This window comes from Ambystoma mexicanum, chromosome 3p (assembly GCF_040938575.1).
Source record: "Ambystoma mexicanum isolate Mex_15411 chromosome 3p, UKY_AmexF1_1, whole genome shotgun sequence".
Lineage (NCBI taxonomy): Eukaryota > Metazoa > Chordata > Amphibia > Caudata > Ambystomatidae > Ambystoma > Ambystoma mexicanum.
Window position 1 is genome coordinate 701,861,335 of NC_090925.1, and position 12,301 is coordinate 701,873,635.

The window sequence follows — 12,301 nt, forward strand, 5'->3', positions numbered from 1 at the left end:
CATGGGTGGGGGCACAACCCTCTTCCTCTTGGCACCTGTCTGTGGCCCACAGAGCAGGGTATGGGCTGGTGGCAGCTGCATGCTGAATTTGACAGGTGCTCTGAGTATCCTTCATTTATGACACCCAGGCCCTGCAATTGGAATCAGTTGATTCCTGATAGAAGACAAGATGGCCCCTGTTGCCTCTTGCTTTCTATTGCCTGTTACCTTGTTTTTCCCAAAGTCCTGGGAAGTCCTGACTCTGTCCCTTCCCCCTGACTGGCAGTTGGGTGGAAGTTCCATATATGGTATTGTGGGGAAGTCCATGCCTGACTGGCTGGAGACTTCCCAATGACTGTATGTTGTGGGTACACAGTTGGGGTGGGACCTGGGTGAATGGAGTGTGTGGCCAATATGCACTTCATGTTATGGGTGTCTGGTTTCTGGTATGTGACACAAAGACTGAGACAGACCTGCCCGAAACTGGTTTGAATGCAGTGTGGACTGCTGAATGGTTGGGTACTTGTCCCAATACACATTCCTTGTTGTGAGTGTCTGGAAGGAGGAGAATGGCCTGAATGCACTGTGAGCCTGAGTGGCTGCTTGCCTGCCTGAATGCCCTTCTGACTGATTGGCTGCCTGAGTGTGACCCAGCAGAGTTAATGAGAGACCAAACAGTATATCTGTGGACCTCTCACTGGTGGAAATCGTTAGAAGCTGAAGTCGAAACTGATGCTCAATCGCAAATCCGAGCCCAAAGAAGGTTGACTGCTGTTAACTTCACCACAATCTGAAAGCTGCCGTGCCGTCGAAACTGATCTAAGAGAGGACCTGGCTAGGAGACCTCTTCTCGAGCTACGAGGGACCATTGTGCACTGCTTACCTTCGCCGAGGCACCCTGGAAGTCAGCTTCATAAGACTGTCAACCGGAGACAGGGACCGCCGAGGAGAACGAAGAGAAGGACCGGACAGCCGTTCACCGTCGTCGACCAGGGTTCGCAGGTTTACTATAACCGCTGGAGGCCCATTGAAGCCGAGTTGCCCATAAGCGGGAACTGCTTGACGCCGAGCCGCCGACAACCGGAGTCGCAACGCACCATTGATTAAGAGACTTTGAATTCACAGACGCTCTAGCCAGCACCACCGACTGCTTTGTCCCGCCAGAGAAAGTCCAGGCCGCCGACGCGCCGAAGAGCATCTGACGGTGGGTTTCCCGCCACCCGAAGACCGCAGAGATGCCGACAACCCGACGCCCTTGCTGGGAAAAAAGCTCTTCAGTGACTCTTTGCAGCACCTAACTATCGTCATTGAGGTGCACCACACGCCTCGTCTCTGCAGGACGTCCACGACGGACCGTCGACGAGCACCGCCAGGACCGGACTTGCTGCCCCGATGCCTTTGTTCACCATTTCCTCGTGGGATCTCGACAATCCGCAGCTCATGCCTTAAAGTGAGCCGCTCAAGAAGGATCCTTCGACGAACCTACGTCGAACTCTGCTATTCCAGGTACATTGGGTTGGTAGAACCTTTTTAGAGGGAAATAAGACTCATATAAACAATATATGGACTGGGCCTGTATTATATCTTTATTTACAGGCTGCCTAGGTGGGGGGATCCTCACACAGAACTGCGTCTATTGGTATTGGCCAGTATTCTGCCTATTGTTTTAACCAACCTGCTTTCCTCCTATGTCTATTGTTGGTTCACATTATTAACTGATTTGTATGACATTTACACTGAGTACAGTTGATGCATTTTAATGTAATCAAAGTGTAATTGTGGTACCACATAGAAACTGTATATATTTACCATTTTAGATTAACCTGAGCACAAAGTGTGTGATTGTGATTGTGGACATAATCAAAGCCTTATTTATATAAAGAACTGTGTTTTCACTAACATAGTGGATGGACATTCCTTTGTGGGTGCTTGGGGACTACACTGTACTTAAGAACCAGCCTGCATCACCTCCTGAGAGCTTAAACCTTGATTGCTCGCCCACATTTACCAAATAGAGAATCTTGGCTGGGATGCTCTGTGCCTCTGCTCTGCCATATAGAGAGCAGGAGTATAGCCCCCTCCAGTCTTTACAGTCAGATCTCGTTTCCATGGTCAGGCAGGTTGCGAGGTCGGCGTGGATCCCAGCTTGATGTATTTTCTTCGCGCCTTGCTTCTCATTCGCCTTTGGGGTTGCACCTCTGTGTTGAGTGGTCTTGCAGAGTGGGTTCCTTGGGGGCCTAGCGGGCCTCTGGTGTAGGGCCTCTGGTGGTCATGGTTTCCTTAGGTGTTTTAGCACTTGGTTAGCTTCCTCCGGTGTTGTGATTCTGTAATCCTCCCCTTTGGCTTCAAATGTCATGTCAAAAGGTTAGCCCCATCTGTACCGGATTCCTCGTTCTGTGAGCCAGGTAGCCAAAGGCCTGCATCCCCATCTGCGACTTAGTGTAAATCTTGACAAGTCTTGAAATATCTTAATTTTGGAACCTTTGTATTCAATGTCTGTGATTGTTTGGCTCTGAGGAGGGCTTCTGATTTTTCCTTGTAGCGTAGAAATGTGGCAGTTATTGAGTGCGGCCCTCCTCCGAATCCTCGACACCCCCCCACCCCTCCGGGTTCTTTCCAGTTGCACTATTTTGCCTCCCTCCGCTTTGAATAGTTGGTTGATTATGTCTTGTAATTTGTTTTCGACTTGAGTCTGCGTCTCCTCTTCCGTTTCCTCAAGTCCAATTGTTCAGATATTCGATTTCCTCTCTCTGTTTTCCATATCGTCCATTTCGAGGGTAATCGCCTCTTCTCTCAATTCTATGTCTGTCATCCTTGTAGTGAGCTTCATTTGCATCATATCCGTGTTGACTTGGTTGTTTTCGAGGTTTTCAATTTTTTCCTCTACTTTGTCGACTTTCCCTTTTAGTTCTGATATGGAGGATTGTATGTCTGAGCGGAGTGCCTTGATTTCCGCCATCAGGCCTGCAATGTCATCTTTAGTAGTGGCGACGCTCATCGTGCTGGATTTTATGGCTGTGATATGAGCTTTGAGTAGTGCTTCCCTCCTGTATTGCTGGAGCCTATCCAGGCCTCTTGTATGGGTGATCTGTTGTGGGCAATTTTTCTCCTTTGGGGGATCTATGGTGAAGTTGGTGGGGAGGTGACCCTCTCCAGTATTTGCTTTCTTTCGAGGTTCTCCTCTTGTTTACGCTTTATTCCTTAAACTGGGGTAAGTGGGGTCTGTAGGTGCGTTTGTGATCAGTGTTTGCTCCGGGGTATCCTTGTGTAGTCTTTTGCTCCTTGTTCGGGGACTCTTTCCAATAAGGAGAGGCTGAGTCTCTTGTGCTTTCTGATGGTTTGTGTTGTTTTCCCCAGTTGTCTCCCCTTATATGAAGATTGCGGTGTTTACTGGCATCTGTCCTCTATTGTCTCTTCCTTTGGTCTTTTGGGGTTTTGGGGCCTTTGTTGGTGTAGGGACCTGCTTTGTACTTGAGGCATCTGCAGCAGCGTCTACGCTTTCTTCATATGATCGCCGGTGCGTGGGCCGGCCTGGTGCCTTTGTATGCACCGATGTCGGGTGGATTCTTTTGTTGGGTGGGTGGTTGTGAATGTGAGTTTGCTTATTTCCCCAAAGTGTCTGAGGTGGGCCCCGATGATTGGGGGGCAGGACTCACCCAGGGAGTCTGGGGACTTTTTATGGCGTGACGTGGCGGCTCCCCACCTACCTCCTTGCCTTCTTGGCTCGCTCCTATTTGAGGCTTTGTGGCAGGGGCCCCCCTGGGCTATGGGCCATTTCCCTTTTCCTCTGTGCTTTGCCAGTGCTTAGGGAAGGGGGTCCCTCCACCTGTTGTAACCGTATCTTCTGGGTTCTCCAGGAGGTACTCTACGTTGTTTGCTTTGCTAGTAGCTTTGCTCCTGTCCACTTCTTGCCTCACGCTGGGTTGGGTGTCAGTTCCAGCAGAGCTTCAGGGTTGGCCGCGCGTTCAGCCACCTCCTGGTCGTTGATGCGCAGTGCCGAGAATGGTTGTGTGGGGTATTGTCCCTTGGTTCAATTCTGTCTGGGCTATCGTGGGAGGATTACTTTTCTTTTCATCTCTTTTAGGTTGGGCGGGCTCTCCTGTAATGCGTGTGCCAGGCCCCACCTGCTTATGTTGCACCGTCGGCTCGAGGCCCATGTGGGGCAGTCCACGCCTCCACGCCGGGATGGGTGGGCCATTCTGGCCATGAATCTCTCCCTTTCAGTGCGATTCTGGTGCTGGATGGGGGTTCCGGCTGTAGCTGCCCCCGGGATTCGGCCTCTCCGGTCTTAGCCTTCCCGCTGTGATTCTTGCAACAGTCGGGTTGCACGCTTGGGACCCTCTTCTCTGTTTCGACCCGAGTTGTGGTCCCAAAGCTTCCGCTCCATCTTGAACACGTCGATGGCCCAACAGGGGCTTTCAGAACTATTTACCCTCACCGGATCTCATAGTGCCTCTGGGTCGCGTGTTCTGCTCTTTGATCCGTTCACCTCCAGCTTGGTGCCGTTTTTATGGAGGCCTCGGTGGGGGATGGGCAGCTCGCTCGTTCGGTGGCTGCTCTTCTGCTGGGGGGCCTGCTTTTCGCACCCCTGCCTTCACTGACAGTTCATAATTTCAAATTTGCTGTTTGTCTTTCCTTTTAGGGCCAGGATTCGGTCTTTATCTTCTCTTTAATTCCTCAGTGAGAGGAGCTGGACGTTAGGCAGCCATTTTCTTCCACGCCCCCTAGTGGTCTTGCAAAACCGCTTTTGACAGCGATCCCCCTTTTGGCCATGGCATGAACATCTTATCTGCTGTGTCCTTTACCCACTCCGCACTATACTGTTTTAGTTTGGGCACGTGCTTTGGCAGCTTCTTGCATAGATGCATCAGTGGAGTAACATCCCCCATTGTGACAAGTCTCAATTGACTGTCAATACTTACTATTAGTTACATAGATACATTTTCAGAAAAACAACAAATATGAGCGCGCTCCAACCTTCCCGCTCAAAGCCTCTATTTCTCAATTATCTAAACCTATCTTTTCAGCCGGTGCTGACAATGACTAAAAAATAGATAACAACTTTTTATCTCTTCTTTAACCTCACAGTTTGCTCTTGTCGCTCTTCAGCACCTCTTTTCAATGACAGAATACAGAAACAGACAGACTAGTCGACTTTATACATTTTCACCATGGTACTCCTTTTCTCTTAGCCCCTAAAATACCCCGATTGGAGTTTGAGTCATTCCCTATCATAAACATGTTTATGTGCCGCCGCCTAAGGACCCCTTGGGGTTTTGAAATGACTCCTTCTAGACCTGCCTTGAGGTAGGAAACCGGGCTCTACAGAATGCTCCTCGTTCACACACTTTTCATCATATACTAAACAAACCCCTGGTTACTTTTCTCTAATACCACAATCCCATCCCCTTTATTTTGCCAGTTCCCTCAATCTACTCACCATTCTCTTTTTAGCTCAAGAACTTCGGGATCGTCCCTCTCCTCCAATCGACCACCGTCGCCTTCAGTCTGCTCAGCGCCTGTGGAAACCAGGAGAGATTTCATCAAAGAGGGACCTGTCCCACCTGTATCAATTTTCTTGCAAGAGTTCTATATCGGCCGCTGTCCACAGGAAACTTCACGATCCTCCTGCTATATGGCAGAGGGTGTCTGAATTTCCAAAAACACTAAAGACCTACTCATCGATGGCCCAGAACCATCCTCTGCTACCCCGTAGGCCCTTTAAGAGAGGCGGCACTCTAGGGGATGGATGGGGATGCAGATCTTACTCTCGCACCAATAATCAGACCAACTCAGGAAGTTGGCAAATCTTTCGCTGTTTTATTAACAAGTTTCTGAAACAGGGAGTACAATGGGCATCAACGAACGCCGCACAAGCATTCCCTCAACAAATCATATGAGAAAACACAGTTATATAACTAAAACTCGTCAAACGTGACGTCATACTACGTGTCAAAATAAGCGAAAACCTACGGGGGTTTATGATAGGCTTAAGGGGAACATCTAAGTATACTTTCTGTGGGGAACAGGAGTGTGATAGGGTCTCTACAGTCAGGTGGACAGCTATGCCCACCCCTAGTGCAAGTCATCTTCTGTGTCATAAAAAAACATAAAGTTTCATTGGCTTTCACACTGTAGGGCTCTTTGCTACAGGGCCCTCTACAATTGGTTGGCACGCTTGTACCCTTGTGGAATATAACACTCGCTAGCAGCATGCAAGCTGGTACCCCAGGTGCTGGAGGGTTGTACTTGACCATGCCTCCCTACCTAATTAGTCCAACATCCATCATCACTCCTACTCTCTGTCATTCAATAAGTCCTTTATTCTCAGCCTTACAAAGGATCACTGTGCCTGAGAATAAAAGGGAGTGTGACCTTGGTCTACTCTTCTGGTCTCGATGCAGCTTGCCCAATGTCTATTTTCAACTTGACCATGTGACAGGAGACCATGCTTTTAGCTCCTTCTTCACATTTAACACTATTAAATCAATACAACCGGTCTAGGGTTTTTCCATTACATCTCAACAGGAGCTCGTCTCGCTTGACAGTAAGGAATGAGAAAATGAAAGCAACAGCTTGAAGGACAACTACGGCACCCTGCGAGACAAACCTGCCACCGGTATCTGAGACCACACGGGACACTGGTCCCCTTAGACCAAACTAACCCTGCCTTGAGAAAGACCCTCTGGGGTTGAAACACGTGTTGGCTGACCACCTTCTACAGACAATGGCTCTCACTATAACTCTGCCAGTAGCCGTGCCTTTATTAAGGGCACGGCAGCCGCCGGAGTTGTTTTTTTTCTGGCACCCGCGAATGGGCAATAACTGGGCCATGCCAAGTTTGGCGGACCCGGTAATTGCCGATTTGTGGGTGCCGTTATGGCCGGCCTCGCGATCCCCATTCTGCCCAATAGGACGGAATGGGGGTCGGGAGCATGATTGCACCGGCACCGTTTATAACGGTGCCGGTGCAATCATGAGTTCTGCTCGAGGGTGACGGTATGCACGCCTGGTCAGACCAGCAGTCCGGCACCTGCGAGCAGAACTCGTAGTGTGGTGGAGAGGTAACAACGGTGCCGATAGCACTACCGGGCGCTGTTGTTGCCTTTCCGCCACACTCATAATGAGGCCCAATGTGTCTACACAATGACCAATTAAAACACACTTTAAAAAAACACAGCAACATGCGTGAGATCCTTTTCTAAAAGGGTCAAATAAGTCTACTTGAATTGCAAGGTAACCAGGACTTTTCTGCAACCTACACACATATATATATTCACTAACAAAAAACCTTGTTAAAGGGACGTTATGGTTAAGTTGCACTACTAAAAAACCTATGAAATTCAATGGAAAAACGTTGCTAAAGGGACGGTATGGTTACAGGTGAAACCGAAAAACCCCAGAAATGTGCAAGTTATGGTAAGGTACGCAACCATAACTCGTGCTACCACTATGCACTGCAAGGACTAACAACCATGACCTCAAAGATCACATCACAAATGTCATTGATAACATCACTGATGCCATCACATGTCTGGCTCCCTCTTTTTTTGTTCACTAACATATGTAGGGCAAGTGGTTTTCTTCACTGACAGGCAGGAAGTGAACAAGCAAAAGGTACTATATATGTAGACCTTACCCTTCTCATATGTCCTTACACTCTTTTCCTAAGGGGTCATTCACATCATGTGATACATGTACATAAGGGAAGAAGCAGGCCTGACACACAGCAATCATTTTGTGCATGAAGATAATCAGGTAGGGTATGAACACTTGAATTGTGTGCTGAATTATGTATTTCGTGATAGTTCTCCCAATGATAGTTTTGTGGCAACATTATAATGACATTCCCTTGTGGAGCCTTGTTATTAAAACTAAAGGCACATGTGATGGCATCAGTGATGTCATCAATGACATTTGTGATGTCATCTTTGAGGTCATGGGTGCTAGTCCATGCAGTGCACAATGGTTGCGTGAGTTATAGTTGCTTACCTTACCATAATGGGCGAACTTCTGGGTTTTTTCGGTTTTACCTGTAACCATAACGTCTATGTAGCAACGTTTTTCCATTGAATTTCATAGGTGTTTTAGTAGTGCAACTTAACCATAACGTCCCTTTAACAAGGTTTTTTGTTAGTGAATTTGATAGGTTTTTAGTAGGGCACTTTAACCATGATGTTGATTTAGGCTAGTTTTTTCAATAAAGGGCAAATGTTTTTAGTAGCGCAACTTAACCATAACGTCCCTTTAACAATGTTTTATGTTAGTGAATTTCATAGGTTTTTAGTGGGGCACTTTAACCATAACGTTGTTTTATCATAGTTTTTTCAAGAAAGGTGACAGGGTTTTAGTAGCGCAACTGAACTATAGCGTCCCCTTAATAATGTTTCTTTCACTAAATTCCATTACTTTTTAACAAGATACGCTTAGTTTGTATAGATGTAGTCTACAGTATACTGAAGCCGGTGGCTATATACTAATTGCCACAGTGGTTGGGAACACTGCGTATGTTTGCGGACATCGGGTGGAGTCCAACGTGCAGAGAAAAGGAGGGGTGGTCATAAAAAGTGGTAACATGCAGCAAATACAAAAAACATATAGAAACAGCAGCAAGTGCGTGAATGGGAAGGGAAAATGCAGTAGCTGTACAAAGTCTGTACTTTCGCAACAAAGAGCGCAAAGGCATAGGGTATGTAGCATAATGGAAAGCACCAACAATAGAAGTGACATTTGCCTTCATCAATGTTACCGCACACCTGATTCACATTCAAACAAAGGACGAAGAGGCAGAGGTTGAGACGTCCACTACCGAGAGCAGAACGTCACTGTAACGTGGTGAGTACACAAAGGTTTATGTTGTAATAGCACAGGCCCGGTAGTGTACAATAGTAGGAAAGCATGATGTTTTCTGTTTGTGCTAGCAATGGCTACCACCCTAGAATGGCTGGAGGAGAACTTTCTGCATGAAGAAATGAGTGAGGATGGTAGCCCTATTGGTACCCGCCACACTGTGAAAATGGAAAGAGTTACTGCAAGGGCAAGCACCATGGAATGGCTGGATGAGAATTTCCTGCATGGCGAAATGAGTGAGCATAGTAACCCCATAGGTAGTGGACACAGCGGTAAGAGTAAGACAATTACAATGTAGTGCTTCATGTAAATTAACCACATTTGTTGTCCTTTAACAGAACATACTGGAATACAAAGGAGTACACCAGAAGTGGCACCTTTTGCACAGCAACATACGGTCACCAAAACTGAAGTAAACGCTGGACATATAAAAGTACACCGCCTGGATGCCAAAATGGATTGTTTGTTTGTTTGTTTGTTTATTTTATTTGTATATCGCTCCAGACCCATGGGTAGATGTGCGCATAAAGAGTTCAGTTACAGGAATGCGGTATGCATTATACATGGTGCAACAATTACAAATTACAGCAATTTACATTATTTACAAAACTTCAGCAGGTTCATAGGAGATTCAGAGGTGATCGCTACTCTTTGTTCAGTAGCCAGCGAATAACCTGTTTCCTAAAGTTTGGGAAGGACTCAATGGTTTTGATATTGAGGGGTAGGGAGTTCCAGAGAAGTGAGGCAAGCACTGAGAAACTGGAGCCACCTGCTCTATTTAATGTGAATCTAGGTACTACCAAGCATAAGGAGTTGGATGACCTGGTGATTCTGGGAGCGGATTTCATAGTGAATTTGTTGGTGAGATATGGTGGGGCTAGGTTGTTTAAGGCTTTGTAGGTGAGGCAGATGGTTTTGAGGTCTTTTTTTGTTGTATTGAGAGCCATTTGTATGCTTTCCTAGTTGTGGAAATGTGCTCTCGTCTTGGGATGTTGAGTGCTGCGCGCAATGCGTTATTCTGGAGAACTTGGAGTTTGTTAATTATTGATTGGTTGGCACCTAGGTATAGGCTGTTACAATAGTCCAGTTTAGACTGTATGAGTGCTCTGGCAAGTGTGAGGCAGCTATGGGGCGAGAGGAAAGGTCTGCAGGCTCTTATCAGTTTACCAGTGTAGGCAGTGGCTGATGCGGTCATATTAGTTTTTTTGGTGAGGTTGGTGTTGGCATAAAAGTAAAAGCCTAGGGTTTTCACACTATTAACAATGGGGATGGTGTTACCGTCGATAATAATGTTTTTGTAGTGAGGACTGAGTTTGGACAGGTTGCTGCGAGAGCCGACTAGGAGAAGCTCTGTAATTGGATGAATTACTCCTCCAATTTGACGTCTTGAAAAATGTTGTAGAAGAACATATTATGGGGAAAATAAGATTTCACTGCCCAACTTGCACATTCCCGCCTTCCCCATTTACCAGCCACCCATCCCCGCAAAATGCGTGTCATGAGAGACGCTTCGATGAGACCTCAATCCCATCTTTCCCTCACTAGCAGCTTGTTGAAATGCCAAAATCCCCAGTATATGTATCTGTTTCTAGTTCCCCTTCCCTTTCCGAAAAGTTGCTATGAATGTCTGCTAATAAACATTGATATGTTCATGTGTGCTGATTGTATATGTGCCTTTTCCTTTGTTTTAAGAAGGCCATTGTAAGTGTGAAGGACACAGCACTAGTGGGGATGATTGCAAGTGAGGAAAATGGAGGAGTCGTACGACTGCTGCACCTGGCTGCCCTATGCGCAATCAGAATGAAAACATCAGTAGGACGCCAGTACGGGCCGCATGTGTGCATGCACAGAACCACCTGTAAATAGTTGCAGGACCGTACGTTTCTCGGTCGCACAACTGCGCACATGCGTATCTCGTTCTGTGACGCCTGGTAACACCGTCCCTGATCATGAAATGCGTAGAAATGTGTGATGTAGTTGTAGTAGGTGGAAGCGCGTACCCACGTCCTGCGAGTACCTTTGCACATAAACATTCCACCTACTGTATCGTGCTCACACCAAGCTTATGTAGAAATGTTCAATGCAGGTGTGCCGTACATTTAAGTAGTCCTGGGATGGCAAGAGTATCCGTAGGAGAGCTATGCACGTGGCATTACGCCCAATATACATCCCGCACACAGGCATCCAAATGGAGAACAATGGTAATGGAACACTGCTGCGCGTGGTCCCTTATTTGGCAGACACAAGCCAGATCCGTGCACATCGAAAGAGGTCAATTTTCTGAAATGTATGGAGTGTTACAGTGAGAGTGCACCCTTACAGAGATCCTACACATTGGTTCATGCAAAAATTGCTTTCTCACCAATTGTGTGCCTGCAAAGTACCTCTCCAAGTAATGGCCACCAGAGCTTCTGCTACTACCTCTGACTCAGGAGCACCCACACCCTCACCACCAACACCTCCTTCTGAAAGTCCTCAGCAAGGGAATAGGCGTCATAATGTGGAGGGCCATAGAAAAGGAAACGAGAATAAAGTAGAAGGAATCCCCATTGCTTGGAGCCGGCGTTAGTCATGGGTGTGAAAACTATTTAGGACCGTTGGAGATGTGCCAACATCTTGTGCACATCAGGTACAATGAACTGAGTGCACTCAGTCGCGAAAACCTGGCTTGTACACCTACGGCACCACCTCTATGCGGCGGCACCTGAAAGTGAACCACCAGGCAGCTGTTCGGAGGGTTGTCCCTTTCCAAGCAGGCAGTAGGTTATTTTCCTCTACAGCATCCTCCGCATCTGGTCCTGCCACCACTAGGGACACTCCAGTGGGCCACCACGTCCCGCAAGAAGCCTTGGAGGACATACGCACTGCAACAGACCCGTACCTTTCAAAGGTCACTGTATTGTGCATATACTGCGACACAGTACTTTGTAGGGGGGAACATTTTCGAAGTGCTTTTGAGGCTTTGGTCCAGGAGCATGACAAAGAGTACCCCATACCCAAGTGAGGTGCACCCCACATCTTCTCCAACTACGATTTCCTACCGCTGTGATTGGTACCCTTTGCCAAATCTCCCTTCCATTGCTGGCTTTTGTGGCATGTCTTTTAACAACAGGAAAAATGCTGCAGAAACAGAAAGGGGTATGGGGGCACAAAAAGGTTCTTATCAGAGCCACCTTGTACCGTTGAAAAATAGAAGTTGAAAGAAAGCATGCAGGCAGTGGTGCAGCCTATGACTGCCGCGTACAGAGATGGCAACAATGTGTGACAGAACTCCGGCAAAAGCATTGTACGCATTTGCAAAATGAAGTGATGGCTCTGAAATGAGCCTTTTTGTGCTGTTTGTGTTTGCAACGTTGGAAGTGGTGAACAACCACAGGGAAAATGTTTGCTAGAATTTCAGGAAGCGCTGCACTGCATTTTGGATATTATGGAGAAACAGCTCATTGCCAGCATCAGTCAGATGAACTCCATC

General features: G+C 47.2%; 1 long non-coding RNA gene across 1 annotated transcript in view; it reads right to left on the reverse strand.

Annotated features, from left to right (window-relative positions):
* LOC138580742 (uncharacterized) overlaps positions 1-12,301 on the reverse strand; it is a 233,357-nt gene that overhangs the window by 61,504 nt on the left and 159,552 nt on the right. Inside the window, exon 2 of the long non-coding RNA XR_011304343.1 lies at positions 5,420-5,498. This is a non-coding gene — a long non-coding RNA (uncharacterized lncRNA). The remainder of the gene's footprint in view (positions 1-5,419; positions 5,499-12,301) is intronic.